The sequence below is a fragment of the Alexandromys fortis genome, unplaced genomic scaffold (genome assembly GCF_014885135.2).
Source record: "Alexandromys fortis isolate MF-2015 unplaced genomic scaffold, M_Fortis_MF-2015_v1.1 scaffold_9, whole genome shotgun sequence".
In the NCBI taxonomy this organism is placed as follows: domain Eukaryota; kingdom Metazoa; phylum Chordata; class Mammalia; order Rodentia; family Cricetidae; genus Alexandromys; species Alexandromys fortis.
In genome coordinates this window covers 6696743-6711185 of record NW_026067892.1, presented here as the reverse complement: position 1 = coordinate 6711185, position 14443 = coordinate 6696743, and the positions used below count along the sequence as shown (strand labels likewise).

Sequence of the window (14443 nt, the reverse complement as noted above, 5' to 3'; positions counted from 1 at the left end):
TTTCCCTCCCCCTCCCCTAACCAAGTCCCCCTCCCTCGTCAGCCCAAAGAGCAATCAGGGTTCCCTGCCCTGTGGGAAGTCCAAGGACCACCCACCTCCATCCAGGTCTAGTAAGGTGAGCATCCACGAAACTGCCTAGGCTCCCACAAAGCCAATACGTGCAGTAGGATCAAAAACCCATTGCCATTGTTCTTGAGTTCTCAGTAGTCCTCATTGTCCGCTATGTTCAGCAAGACCGGTTTTATCCCAGGCTTTTTCAGAGCCAGGTCAGCTGGCCTTGGTGAGTTCCCGATAGAACATCCCCATTGTCTCAGTGTGTGGGTGCACCCCTAGCAGTCCTGAGTTCCTTGCTCGTGCTCTCTCTCCTTCTCCTGATTTGGACCTTTCCTAATGTGCCTCTATTCCTACTGCCTCTTCCATTTTCAGAGGTGGACAAGTGAGATTCAGGAGGGGACACTTAGTTTCTTCCGGCACATACATATAACAGGAATACATATGAACCTAACCCTAATCCTATATAGTGCACACACAATACACATGTATGCTTACACACCTAAGTGTGCACACTACACCCAAGCATACATGTGTGCACATTCGCAAAAACACCATGTGTTTCTATCATTTGAGTGATTCTTTTTAAAGGTTGATTTTTATTATTTGTTTATGTGTGTGTGTCTCTGCCTGTACGGGCACGTGCGTGTTACACAAAGGATAAAAGAGAGTGCCTGGTCTCTTGGGGTTGGAGTTACAGGTGCTGTGAGGTGTCTGATATAGGTGCTTGGAACCCCTGAAAGAGCAGCAAGTGCTCTTAACTGCTGAGGAATCTGGTTGTTTAGTTAGCTGGTTGATTGGTTGGTCGGTTGATTTGGTTGGTTGGTTGGTTGATTGGATGTTTGGTTGGCTGGTTGATCGTTTTTGTGTGTTTATGGATGCTAGAAATTGAATTTAGGGCATCATACATGCCAGGCGAGAGCTCTACCACTGAGCTATATCTTTAGTTCCATTTTAGCTGGTTGGTTTTCAAATACAAAGAAGGCAGTGACAGTGACAGGACTCATTATAAATTTTATCTGCCATTTGATTTTATTTGTTCCTTTCTTTTCTTTTTTTAAGTCAAGGGAGTCAACTTTTTATTTCCAGAGAGGACGTCAAGCCTGGAGCGCTGCTGCAATCTGTACCCCAGTACTTAGACTGGGGGGGGGGGGGAGCGAGAGTCCAAAACAGGGTGGGGAAGGGCAGAGTGTGAGCCATCCTGGGAGCGAGTGGAAGTGGTCTGCTAGTAGGCGGGGCATAGGAAACAGCACCAGGGTCACAGGAACATATTCCTAAGAAAACAGGAGAGGTTTTACCCTCCTTACCCACAGCTAGAGCAGATAGCTCTACAGTAGAGGAACAAACAAATCTGAGAAGTGATTTGAGCTCTTGGGACTGGGGAGAGGATAGAGAAATGTTTCTGTCCTTCCCTGTAAGCACAGCGTAGCCCTGAGCAAAGCCTGACATTTGATTCAAAGGGAACGTGAGAAAGATAAACAGGAGTGACAGAGGCGGCTCAATCTGCCAGGAGTGCTGCAGGGACTGGCCAGGTCCAGGGCATAGCCAAACCCTGGCCCAAAACACTACAAAGCCAGCGTGAATGGCTATGCAGCCTCCTCATAGCCCTGTCCCTCGGTCTAAATGGCCTTCAGTACACACAGCGAAATGAAGAGCGTGGATGACTGTAAGTTGAGGAGCTGGGGCAAGTCACCACCGGGTCAGGACAAGAAGGCTCCGCAACCAAAAACTACATCTGCAATAATGAGATGAGTTGAAACTTTTGCTTAATTTCAAGTTTTTCCAATTCTGTAAGTTGTCAAAGTAATCTGAATAAATAGAAAAAAAAAAGCAAATAAACCATTTGACATTAAAAGAATGAAGGACATCTAAAACGTTTAACAAAGGACTTGTTATTTTCTCAGTTCTCTGACTTTAGTATAGGTGAAGAAGAAAGAACTCTGAGACAGGACCAGGAGTGGCCGAGGAGAAGCGGGGATCATACAGCGGACTGCAGGCACATAACCCAGGAAGCACCCCTGGCTTCTCCATGGAGGGTGGCACCCATCTGGCTCTAGGGAAATTGGGAAGTTCTGGGGGATGTTGAAGTGTTTCCAAAGGTACCACTTCTCCTAGGAAACATCGCTGCAGATTACAGATTAGCTCTGCTCTGGTTTGGCACACCAGCCAGGAATCCCACCGGAAGCAACTATAGTGCCCAATCAACATCCCCCACAGCAGGAGGGCCATTCTGTTCCTAGCAGCTCAGTACCCCTAACAGCTCCCGCCTGACTCGCAGTAGAGGCCACCGGTGCCCACTAAAATGCTCCTGCCTCCACTTGACTAAGGCCTTTGGGAGCTCCCAGAATCTGCCTGCAGCAGCCCGCCAGAACCCATTTGCTTACAGCCCTGATGGCTCACATTGTGCAGCTCACCCAGCCTCTCAGCCTGGCTGCTTTGTCGCTAGCTTTGAGCTCACTGTGCAGAGCAGACAGCTGAGGTAACTATGATGGATTCCGGCCCAGCATCCTGCTTTACTTCCAACATGGGACGCTAGATCAAAACTCAAGGCCTCCATCTGCCAGGAGTATGAACTGGCATAAATATACAACGGGAAAGGCCTGGCAAATAGAAGGTGTTTATATGCTGGGGATCCAGAGGCCTTCCCTGGAGATTTCTGTGAAAATTAGATGTGACTGGCAGTTATAAAGGTGGTCTTCGGGCAGCAGGGACTTGTTTGTGTGTTCCCTAAGAAACAAGTATCATTAACAGCACCCATTTTCAAAGCAGATGGGCCCTCACCTACAGCACAGAGAGAGAAGACAGGCTCGCAGCACCCCATTCCACATTCGCCCCACATGTTCTATTCTCAGTTCCTGCTCTATGTAGACTAAGAGCTAGTCTCAGGATGCCCTGCAAAACACCTGTTGTGGCAGCTTGGGGAGGGCAGTGGCTTGTGACTGCTGGGCTCTCCCCAGTCTCACAGTCTACTGTCAGGCCCAGGGGGAGGTAAGCTCTGGGAGCTCCTGTCCACCACCATGGAGTCAGATTTGGCCTACTGCTTGCGACCCAGATAATACAAGAGTTCTTTCACCCTCTAAGCCTCAGGAGGGGAGTGAAACAGCAATACCCATCTCGAGGAGCACGACGGGGACTGAGCTAAACACTAATGGAGACATTTGAGTCAAGACAGTCAGTGCAAATCGGGGGCTTTGTTAATATTAGCAGCTTTTACAGTTACATAGATTTCCTCTGAAAGACTGCTTAAAAATAAGTCTCCTGCTAAAAACTTTGAAAATAGCTTTCTTTATAAGCTTAGGAAAAGGGTATCTAAATAGAGCAACTAAGAAAAGCTAAGGGCAAGAGAAATAGTCGTCCCCAGGAAAATGCCCCCCACCCGCTGCTTGGTTATCCAATACCAGGTGGTCAGCCCTGAGATTATATACATACAAGTAATGTTATATGGACTAAACAGTGTGTGTATGTGTGTGTGTGTGTGTGTGTGTGTGTGAGAGAGAGAGAGAGAGAGAGAGAGAGAGAGAGAGAGAGAGAGAGAGAGAGAACAATTAAAAAAGCTCAGAGGACCATGAGCTTGAGAGAACAAGAAAGGAGGATAACATAAGAAGAGTCAGAGGGTAAAAAGGGAAAGAGGGAACAATGTAATCATATTTTAATTTCAAAAATTAAAAACTAAAATTTTTGAATCATGTCAAAGTAGTTTGCACACTGGAATCAGGATCACAATTCAGAACCCAGGCTGAATGCATGCTGCTGCGGGTCAGGGTCCTCTCCACTCCCATTGCTCACTGGCTCCTATGTGGTACCTGTAAGGCCCCTGCTGGACCATCCATCAGGTCAGCTGGCTTTGGAGATGGTAACAGAAAAGGAGGGCACTGCCTGGGTTAAACCGCGGCTCTGCAGATAGAAGGAAAGGCCGTAACTCACACTGCCATTGGCTCTGGACCAGTTACAGGGGCTTCATGTACCCTGACATGAAGCCAGACACGAGGAGCCAGCAAGACACTAGCACAACATGCAAGTGAGACCTTTAAGAGAATGTAAGAAGGAGACTAGAGAGGATGATGGCTGCACTTGCAGAGGACCCCAGTTCAGTTCCCAGCACCCAGCTGACAACTAGCAACAATTTGAAACTCCAGTTCTGGGGAATGGGATCCCCTTTTCCGGTCTCTGCAAGTTCCCGCATGCACTTGGTCCTAAGGGCATCCAGTTGGCACAAGCTGAGCCAGGCTCTCGCACTGGCATAGGTTTCCATGTAGACCTCAGCACTTAGGTGAAACTGCTCATCCACAACAGAACTTTTTCATCAGGATACTGTTTCTAGAGCAGACACTACCGATAAGGCAAAAGTAAAAGTAAAGTGCTATGCCTTGGGGAAACTTGAGAATGGCACAGACAATCGTGCTCTCCTCCTTGAGTTCTTAGCTGGAATTTTCCTACTTTGGGCACACAGTTCTGTGGCATAGTGCAGTATTCTAGCCAGAGCATGTTGCAAGAGTAGACTTCCTTCTGGATATAGCTGTATCTTCTATATCACACCAGCCAAAAACAGTCAGCAACCTGCTAAGGAAGGGGGGTTCTTCTAAACCCTTTGAGGTTCCAAGATAACACCAGATTTCCCCTGCTCTGGTCCCTGGCACCACACTCTGCCATAGCAACAAGCAAACACCTAATGTGCCTGGTTCCCTGCACATCCTCAGTGCGCAGCTAGCATCTTCCATGGGCTTTTGTGTCCATGCCATGCCAGGGTAGGACTGAGGCTCCTCCAGACACGGGGTGGGCTTCTGGAGCTTCCCCATTAGCAGGGGATAAACAAGGGGCACATGGGGAAAGACCAGCCCAGGGAGGGCAGCACTGTGGACTGCCCTGTGGGCACTTCTACCCGACCACTCCACAGGCCGCATTGATACCTTGGGACTGGGTGAGGTGTACTATGGATGGACACATCTGGAAATGGGGTGCTTAGGCCCTCACTGGTGACATTTTTGCTAAACGTGTCTGTAGGCGCTGAGGTTCATGGATAAAGAAACTCCCAAACTAAGCAGACAGGGTGAGGATCTGACTTCAGGAAGGGGGCGACCTTGACTCTTTCTGTGGATCTAGGGGACAGAGTATCCATTACCCTGTCTCCAACTGCAGACTCGGATGAGAGCGCTGCAGTGCTGACAAGATTCAGGAGGAGGAAGAGCAGGGCTTCAAGGGTTTCTACTGGGGGAGGACAGGCAAGGATGCTCCAGCTCAATTCCCATCACAGATTCACTGGTACAATTACCATTTCTAAATAATTAGCACTCTAAGCCTCGGAGCAACAGAGAAGGAAATAGTTGGGGATGAGCTTGTTTACTCCTCCAGCTCAAAAAATAGCACTGTGAGGACAATGTGTGGCCCTGACGCATCTGTGGAGGTGGGAGGATGCAGACCTCAAAGGACTAGCTGATGCTGGCCTGGCATCAGCCTGCGCCCTTTCCACCATGCAGATATTCAGGCCTGAGAAATCCCCCATGGAGAAGGTTAGTGCCTCCTCCCATGCACCTGGCCACATCTAGAGAGGATGTATTTTTTTGTTGTGGTTACTTTATTTTATTTACAATGGATCACACTTTAGGTTAAGTGTAGGCATAGATGCGCATACACATGTCTCAATGTTCTAATTATGTGGGTATTTTTTATGATAAGCCTCCAATGGTTTGGAAAGGTTTGGTGTCATTGTGTGTGGACATAGGTTAGAATCATCTTAAACTTCCTCATTTTTAGTTCTAGCCTTAAGAGTGGGTCATTCTCATTATGAGACTCAATCTATCTGCCCACTCACTAACATTACCTAAAAATATCTGCCGTATTTTCCAGACAACCTACCATATGGTAATCAGTGACAGAGAAGTCAGCTGTGCCCAGGTCTGTCCCAGACCTTCAAAGGCCAGCTGGCTCCCCATATAAGCAGACCCTGCACAGACAGCAGGCCACACACCCACACCCTGCTCTCTATTGGCATGGGCCATTGTAAAACGTAGGCCTGTTCTGTGTGTGGAGGCCTTGGGAAACACTGGAAAGCACAAGAAATACATTTAAAAGTACCCCAATTCTCCCACAGAAGGGCTGACGGTGGCGTGTTTTTCTCTAAGTATTTTATCATAATTAACATCTGTTTTAAAACAAAATGACATCAACCGTGTGTCCTCTCAGAGTAATTTACCACATATGCATGTATGTTATAATTTTAACATACACCTTTACAGCCTTTTAATATTTGTTGTGGCTCAAAGAAATCTGTCTATGAAAACCAGACATCTGTTACTGGAGACTACTTAGAAAAACATTCCTATAAGGACTCGAAGAGCAGGTTAATAGTCACGTAATTATTCTCTAAACTAAAAGCATATGTCCTTTCTCCCATGAACATAAAAGTAACATCGGCCCATTGAGAAAATTTCAGAAATGTGTGAAACTGAACAACACTGACCCCACCTCTCAGAGAGACATCACAAGCCTTTAGCTGTTCTTCTTAGGGTTTTAAAATTCATGTGTTCATGTACATACACCATACACACGTACACACAGCTGACTTTATGTTCCATTCACTACTTTTACACATGCTATTCACATGTACCCGTGTACTAGGTATGTTTCTTTTCATGTCCTGAATCAGTTCTATAAACACTAACTGCAATCTAATATTCCACTGTGCTATAGAAATACAATAACTCATTTACTTAATCCTCTACTGTTTCGGGGCATTTGACTCACTTCCAACTGTTAATTATTTAAGTGAATACTATAATAAGTGTTTTCTGTACATAAAATTAGTATTTCTCTGATTATATCCTAGACGTAAATTCAGAAGGGTAGAAATTTCACAAGTCCATAAATGTTTTTAAAGTTTCTCATACAGATGAACAATGTGCCCTCTGGAAACCTGATTTGAAGGCCATCCTGGGACATGATGACACTCCCAGGCTCGGGGCTTCATGGCACAAACACAGTATTCCAAATCTTCTCAAGTTATGAGTCTCTGAGATGGCTGACAGTGATGCCATGCACTGACTCTGTCTAGGAATGGCAGGGCAGCCTCACTCTGAGCTTGCTGGGGGCTGGGCTCAACATCAGACAAGCATATGCATGGGACTGATGAGACACGGGAGGAACACAAAAAGAAAGCAAAGACACTGCAAATGTAGCTGAGCACATAAGAAGAAACTCGGGATTTTCAAACTAGAATTATTTTTAAATGAATCTGGTCATGCTAACACTGAAGCAGGGATGAAAACCACAATGAACTCAGTATACAAAGGTCTGCCTCCAGTTCTCACCAGAAATACTCGTGGACATGCCTGAGTCCAAGAGTTTAGACTCTACTACTACTACTCTCCACCTGGCTGAAGGGAGTGGGTCACCAGTGAACAGGACACCCTCAAATGTCTGATGCCACTACAAGGCTTCCATTGAAAGGAAGCTCTGGCCAAGAGACAGTTATCCCAGCATGCAAGACTATAAGAGTCATTCATTTCAACTCTGAATCATAAATCAGATAGAACTCAAGGTCTAAACCATCTGAGAATATGCAACTAAGTGGTCTAGCTCAACAGCTGGCTGGTGTACAGTCTGTTCTCTAGTGATCTAAGCCAGAACTTCAGGATCACTGAAGTTATCCTTATATACAAAAGGCAGCAAGTGAGGCTCCCATGGCCCTACAAGAATAGCTAGGAGCTGATATATGCCAGCATCTTCAAAGATCTAAATTCAGCCATAAATGTTGTGGTCACCACATTTCTTGCATGCTTTCATTGCCAATGTATTCAAGAGACTAACACTAACAGTGACACAAATTTTAGATTGGTAGGTTTTCACGCCAATGTATTCAAGAGAATATTCACTAACAGGGACACAAATTACAGACTAGTATAAAGCCTACTGAGTCTTAAAGAACAAACAGTAGTGACTGTTCCAGAACAAAAGCCTCTTGGGTATTAAACCCCTTTGTCATTTCTCATCACTAGTTTGCCAAACCGTAAGTGCTGAGCCTGCTGGTCGCTTGACTACAAGTCACTGTTCCCGTCTATTAGCCTTTCAGTTTCAACATGTGGTAAACTTTACCTTAGAAATTTGGCCCTCTGTTAGCTCCCAGATGTAGTGTCATGACTGAGGACCTCACAATGGAAAGATTTGTTCATACTTTGTTTCAAGAGTACAGATTTTCTTGCCACATAGTTCCTGGGTTATCTCAACTCCCCAAGCAATAGCAACTCTAGGTGCTCCCTGCCTCAGGTGTAGAAACCCAGGAGCTTTCCCCTGCAGAAACAACCCTTCTCCTCAGCATCAAATACAGGCCCAGACGCAAGGGACAACTGGCCTAGCTCAGGGCAGAGACTTGTGAATACCCAGATAGCCACGGCTGGAGCACTGCTGGTCTCCACACCCTGCCTGGACACGGATACCCAGCGCATCTTCTCTGTCGACAAGCTTTCTTTTGAGGAACTTGCCTCCAGACTCTCTAGTGGCTCTGAAAGAAGGGGGCTCTGCACTAGAGTGACACCGTTTTCATTTCCTCTGCTTCTTGGAATATTTGACATTGTAATCAGTGATTCTACACTGCTGTTCTTTCCCAAAACTGACTGGCAAACTTTATACAGTTCATTTCTTTGTAATATTTATAAGCCAGTATAATCCACGTCCATAAAACACCTTATAGTAATCACATTCTTTTTAATAATTCTTAAGCATAAACTACACAAGTGGGGATGGAAGAGCAATAGCCACCTTCAGACTCTCTCTTCCATGTAAACAAAGCAAGTCTTCCCAATTAACTGCTTAAGAACTCTGGAAATAAAAGGCTGGAGGAATCTAAGAGTTATTTATTCAAGGAAAAACAACCGGATCATAGTAAGCAGAGCACATTTGTGGCATTTCTAACTTACCCTCTTCTCATCCCAGTCCCAGCTTCCGCAAGAGCTCAGGGTCAGGAGCCAGCAGCAGCAACCGGAGGGCAGAGCAGGGTTTCACTACAGCGAAAACACCTGCATTTGACAAAGAAGAATTGCAAATCAGTAAGTGAAGTGTGTGCCTCCAGAAACTAGAAAAAGGAGAGAAAATTAAACCAAATACAATCATAAGGAACAGTAAATTTCAGAATTAAAAATAAATGGAAGGACAGGAAAATAAGATCAAAAGTTGGTTCCTTAAAAAGCACTGACAAGCCTATCCCTAAACTAACAAAAAGAGGACTAAAATCAAGAAATAAAGGCCATTACTACTAAACTTACAAAGACAAAAGAATAAGGTAACACATGAATAATTTGTATCAAAGTTAGATGAAATTAACAAATTCCTATAAACATAAACAAAAAAACTCTAGAAAATATAAACTTGAGACAAGAGATTGAATTAGGAAAAAACTTTTCCCAGGTGGTTTTCTGTAAATTCTGCCAAAGGTTTTCAAAAGAATGAACACCAGTTGTACCGGCTGGTTCTGAGAGTGAACTTGACACAAGTTAAAGTCACAGAGAGGAAGAAACCTCAGTTGAAGAAATGCTTCCTTGAGATCCAGCTGTAAGGCATTTTCTCAATTAGTGATCAATAAGTGAGGGCCCAGCCCATGTGGGTGGTCCTGGGTTCTATAAGAAAGCAGGCTGAGCAAGCCAGCAAAAGCAGGCCAGTAAGCAGCTCCCCTCCATGCTCCTGCCTCCAGGTTCCTGCCCTGCTTGAGTTCCTCTTCCGACTTTCTCCAGTGACGGACAATGATCTGGAAGTGTAAGCCAAATAAAGCCTTTCCTCCCCAGCTTGCTTTTTGTCCGTGGTGTTTCATAAGACAGTGACAGAAACTCTAACTAAGGTAGCAGTCAGTCCTTCACCAATTTTTCCAGAGAACACAGGAGAAAAGGACATGCCATTGTCCTCTTCCATTCTATCACATTTTATGAGGCCAGCGACAGTTGACACCAAAACCACGTAGGAAACCTCACAGAAGCCCGAGACAAACACCTCATAAACACAAATCACACCAGAAAACTAGCAAATTAAATCCAGAAATACATAGGTCTGCAAGACCAAGTGACTTTTACCCAAGATGCAAGGTTTAACAATCAAAACGTAAAGAGTGTCACAGGAGTGGTAGTGAGCAACCCCAGTGCTTGGGGGCAGAGGCAGAAGCAAAAGGATTCAACTTCAAGGGCATCGTGGGCTACAGAACCGAAAACTCATCTCTAACCAGGATAGTTCAGTGATGGAGCACTTTACCAGGGGGAGCCTGACCTTGATCCTCAGCACGCGCTATGGCATAGCATTGTCTACCGGCTGCAGTTATTGTATGATGACCACATAAGTGAAGCTGGTATGGGTCATTAAAACCTCAGTACTTCTTTGTGTGTGGATGTGATCCATAAACTACTAAAAAAGGAATAGTACTGTCTCTCACATGATTGCATATTTATCAATTTTTCCTTCCATGTCCACCAATTCTTCTCTGTGAAGTTTCTACATAAATATTACAGAAAGTTATTACATAAATATGTAAGCATTCTAGTTATTACATATACATGCATTACGTATGAGCATTAGTTACTATATATATATATATATGTGAGCATTCTATATATTCTGTGATTTAGGTATTAATACAGTGAGATACCACCTAACAATGTTTCAGCCAGTGACTGACCACTGAAGTCCTAGCAGATTATAACAGAGCTGAGCCAGGAGAGAATTGCTTGAGTCCACGACTTCAAGGTCAGCCTAGGAAACAATCCTGTTTCCAAGCAGCGTAGCAGGAGTAGCAGCAGCCACTGCACTGCCACAGCACACAGCCTTGTTCATGTGTCACAATGCTGGTATAAACAAACCAGTACTGCCAGTCATAAAAGTCCAGCACAAATACTGCACACAGTATACAGCATTTCACAATGGCCATAGACTATGCTTACTGTACCATATCTTTATCACCTCTTTCATGTGTTTCTACTTAGAAAAAATAAGTTTATTGTAAAGCAGCCTCAAATTGGCCTTTTAGGGTATATTCCAGAAGAAATTGTCTCCATGAGCGTCGTTTGCCTCTAAGACCTTCCAGTGGAAGAAGATGCAGACGACAGTGATGCTGATGACCATGACTGTTGAAGGCCTGGGCTAAGGTGAATGTCTGCCCCATGATCTGTTTTAACAACTTTCTTCAAAGGAGCCAAAAGCTTTCTGAGTGGGAAACAAAAGTGCTTCTGCTGAAGAACGAAAACCTTTGAAAAGGAAGCAGGCAGAGGAGCATGTGCACAGACCGCCACATCACAGGGAACACTCGCATCTCCCTGGTCACCAAAGCAAAGGCAAGCAGCTTCTGACCAAACATCTCTGTGCGTGTGATATTCCAGCCATCAGGTAGCAGACTCCCTAAGCAAGGGGCGGGGGTCTAGTTGGTTCTAGTTATAGCCTGGATATGAAGCTATAGACTTACACCTACAGGCGTACATGCTCGAACACGGGGTCCCCAGCTGAGAGCATTTGGAGGAAATGTAGAATCAGGAGGTGAGGCCTACCTGTGGAAAGTGAAACTCTAAGGAGGGAAAAGGCCTTACTAATCACAAACTGCCCCCCCACTTCCTGACCTGCTCCTATTTCTTGGTCTGCTTAGCTATGAGGTGTCCCAGCAGTATATTCCTGCCACCAGGCAGCTACCCGTGCCATGCCTTCCCCTGTGATGATGGGCTGTGCTCTGTTTTGCTTTCTGTTAACGCAATAAAACACTGAACAAAAGCAACTTGGAGAAGGATAGGATTTCTTTGCTTACACTTCCAGGTCACATTCCATCAGAAAAAAGGAGCAAGATGGCCTAGCACAGTGTTCTTCGTCCTCTGCTTCCTGGCTGCAGATGCAAGGCCTCAAGCTCCTGCCACCATGACCAGCACGCTCCCCACCATGATAGACTGTACTCTTGAACTGTGAGATTCTTTCTTCCTTAAATCGTTTTTGCCAAGTATTTTCTTGTGCACATGGATGTTTTACTCATGTGTATGTCTGCACACTACATATGTGCCTTGAGCTCATGGACGCCAGAAGAGGGTAACAGATTCCCTAGGACAGAATTACAGGTGATTGCAGGCAGCCATGTGGGCACTGGGACCCCAGCCCTGGTTCTCAGGAAGTGCAGTCAGTGCTCTTAACCACTGAGCTCTCTCTCCAGCCCTGTTGTCAGACTACTTTATCTTAGCACCAAGAAAATTAACCAGCACAGCATTATCAAATCACAACAGAGTTCCTCATGAGGAAAAGTCTGGAGAGGAGCTGCTGGAATGGATTACGAACAGAATCCCCGGCACACGAGTCTGCTTGTGACAAAAAGGATGGAGCTTATGTCCACAGACAACCCCAATGAAGCTGACAGTCACACGCCACAGCTCGCTGAGCATCCCCACTTTCATCCTTCTGGGTGCTGCTGGGGAGGCGGGGCCACTGGCAAGAGTCCTACCCACCATACAATCCCAGCTAAGCCATGCAGACTGGACCCTCCTGACAGGCAGCAGAGCCAGCAGAAGGTAGAGGTGCAGGTGCATTTTCAAGGAGTCACATAGTGTAAGGAGAGGAGAGAGATTCATAGACGGCTTTGATAAAGCGTTAGGTGGAAACCTCCGCCCTCGTAAGGCACAAAAGCAAACATAGCCTCTTCGGAGATAATGCAGAACTATGCAGAAGACAAGGTGCTGCTGACATGTGGACAGAGCTAGGCATGCATTCTTCTGAAGGGCAGAAACCAAGAGCAAGGTCAGGGGCTCAGGAAAGCTTGGATGGAGCACAGACCAAGCTATAGGGACACATGGTCAGCAAGCTGTGGAGGCAGGCTGCAATCCAATGCCAGAGATATGGAAAGTAAGGCACTAGCCAATTGGGCTTTTCTATGAAAGATCAAAGGAGACCAAATACAATGTCACAGCAATAGTAGCATGCAGAAATCTGGGACCACAGAACTACTGATAGTCTAGATAACACCGTCACTCCGCAGATTCTCCTGACCTATATGTATACGTCACTGTAAAGGCTCAATAGCATGCTATAAATTATGCAGGAGGAGTAACTTCACTAGAAATGTATAATCACAAGCTAACTGACCACAGATCACTGTTTACATTGTCAGTAGGAGACGCAGAGGCAAGTCATCTGGGGGAAGAGAAAGGCCCAAGAAAATCAGTTTTCAAAACTGGTTCACCACTTAAAACCCAGCAAAGCCAGGAACCCGCACACTGAAACAATGAGCTATAACCTCATGCATACTAGAACTAAAATGCAAAGCACTGGCAACACCAAAGATGTGGGCACTCTCATCAGCATGTGGGTGCAGGAGGGAAGTGAGACAGAATGGTGGAACCACACCCACAAAGACAGCTGGACAGTTCCCCACCAACTAAACACACTCTGACCACAGCTCCTCACCCTTATGCTACCTCTCATTTCCAAATGAGAGGAAAACCTACATTCACAAAGACCTACATACAAACGTTAAGACTGGCTTGATTTACACTGTCAAAAGCTGAAGCAACCAAGGCATCTTTCTGTAGGTGAATGGGCAAGCAAGTGGGTTCATTCATAGAATCCCAGTCTGCAATTAAGAAGAAATGAGCTGACAAGCTATGAAGACACAGATGATTCATAAATAAATGTGTAGCACAGTGAAAGAAGTCAGTTTGAAAAGGATACATTTTGTTTGACTCCAGCAATTCAAGAAAAGGCAAAATAAGCTGGAAAACAGATCAGTAGTTATCATTGGCTGAGAGGCGAGATGGATAACGGGAGCAAAAGAAATTTTGAGGGCAGTAAAGCTGTCCTGTGTGATGTGTAATGACAGCTACAAAGATACAAAGCAATTATGAAAAATCCACAGCATTTTACAGCACTAAATATAAACCTGACTGCATGAGAGTTGTACAGGAATAATCCGGAACACTGGAGGACCCCAAGACAGGATGTGGAATTTGACAACACAGCCTTAACTACCACAGAAATAGTAAAACTACTCACTGACGGGGTGGGGAAAAGGAGCTCATCTATCTCATTCTGGAGATGACAAGTCTGTTAGGCCAAAGGTGAAATAAAGTTCTCCTAAGCATTGTGTCCTGGCTGGTGAGGCCGTCTCTCAGGAAACAGGAATTAATAGTCTCTACACTGCTCCACATGTCCACTGGGCTGAACGATGCAGATTGGTGGACAGTGGGGGCCAGATGCTTCACTGTTGGATGCAGGGCTTACTTGGAAGCAAGAGAAGGAGGCCACAATGATCCACAACAAAGGGCAAGAGTTAGAAGCTGGTAGACACGTATACCTCCAAGTAAGAGGGACCAAAAGCAACAGAACCCAGTAGAGCAAGGAGATCCAACACCCTGGTGTTGATTTCTTACACTGTTTGCTGGTAAAAAGAAATAAGAAATCC

The 14443-nt window shown here is 45.4% G+C and overlaps 1 protein-coding gene across 3 annotated transcripts in view; it reads right to left on the bottom strand.

The window, feature by feature from the left end:
- Pcbp3 (poly(rC) binding protein 3) overlaps positions 1 to 14443 on the bottom strand; it is a 175872-nt gene that overhangs the window by 109145 nt on the left and 52284 nt on the right. For 2 of the 3 annotated variants that reach the window (XM_050143893.1, XM_050143913.1), the window contains exon 2: positions 8961 to 9059. The exons of the other annotated variant lie outside the window; for it this stretch is intronic. The gene's annotated coding sequence lies outside the window, so the exon portion shown is untranslated. The remainder of the gene's footprint in view (positions 1 to 8960; positions 9060 to 14443) is intronic. 3 annotated transcript variants of the gene reach the window in all.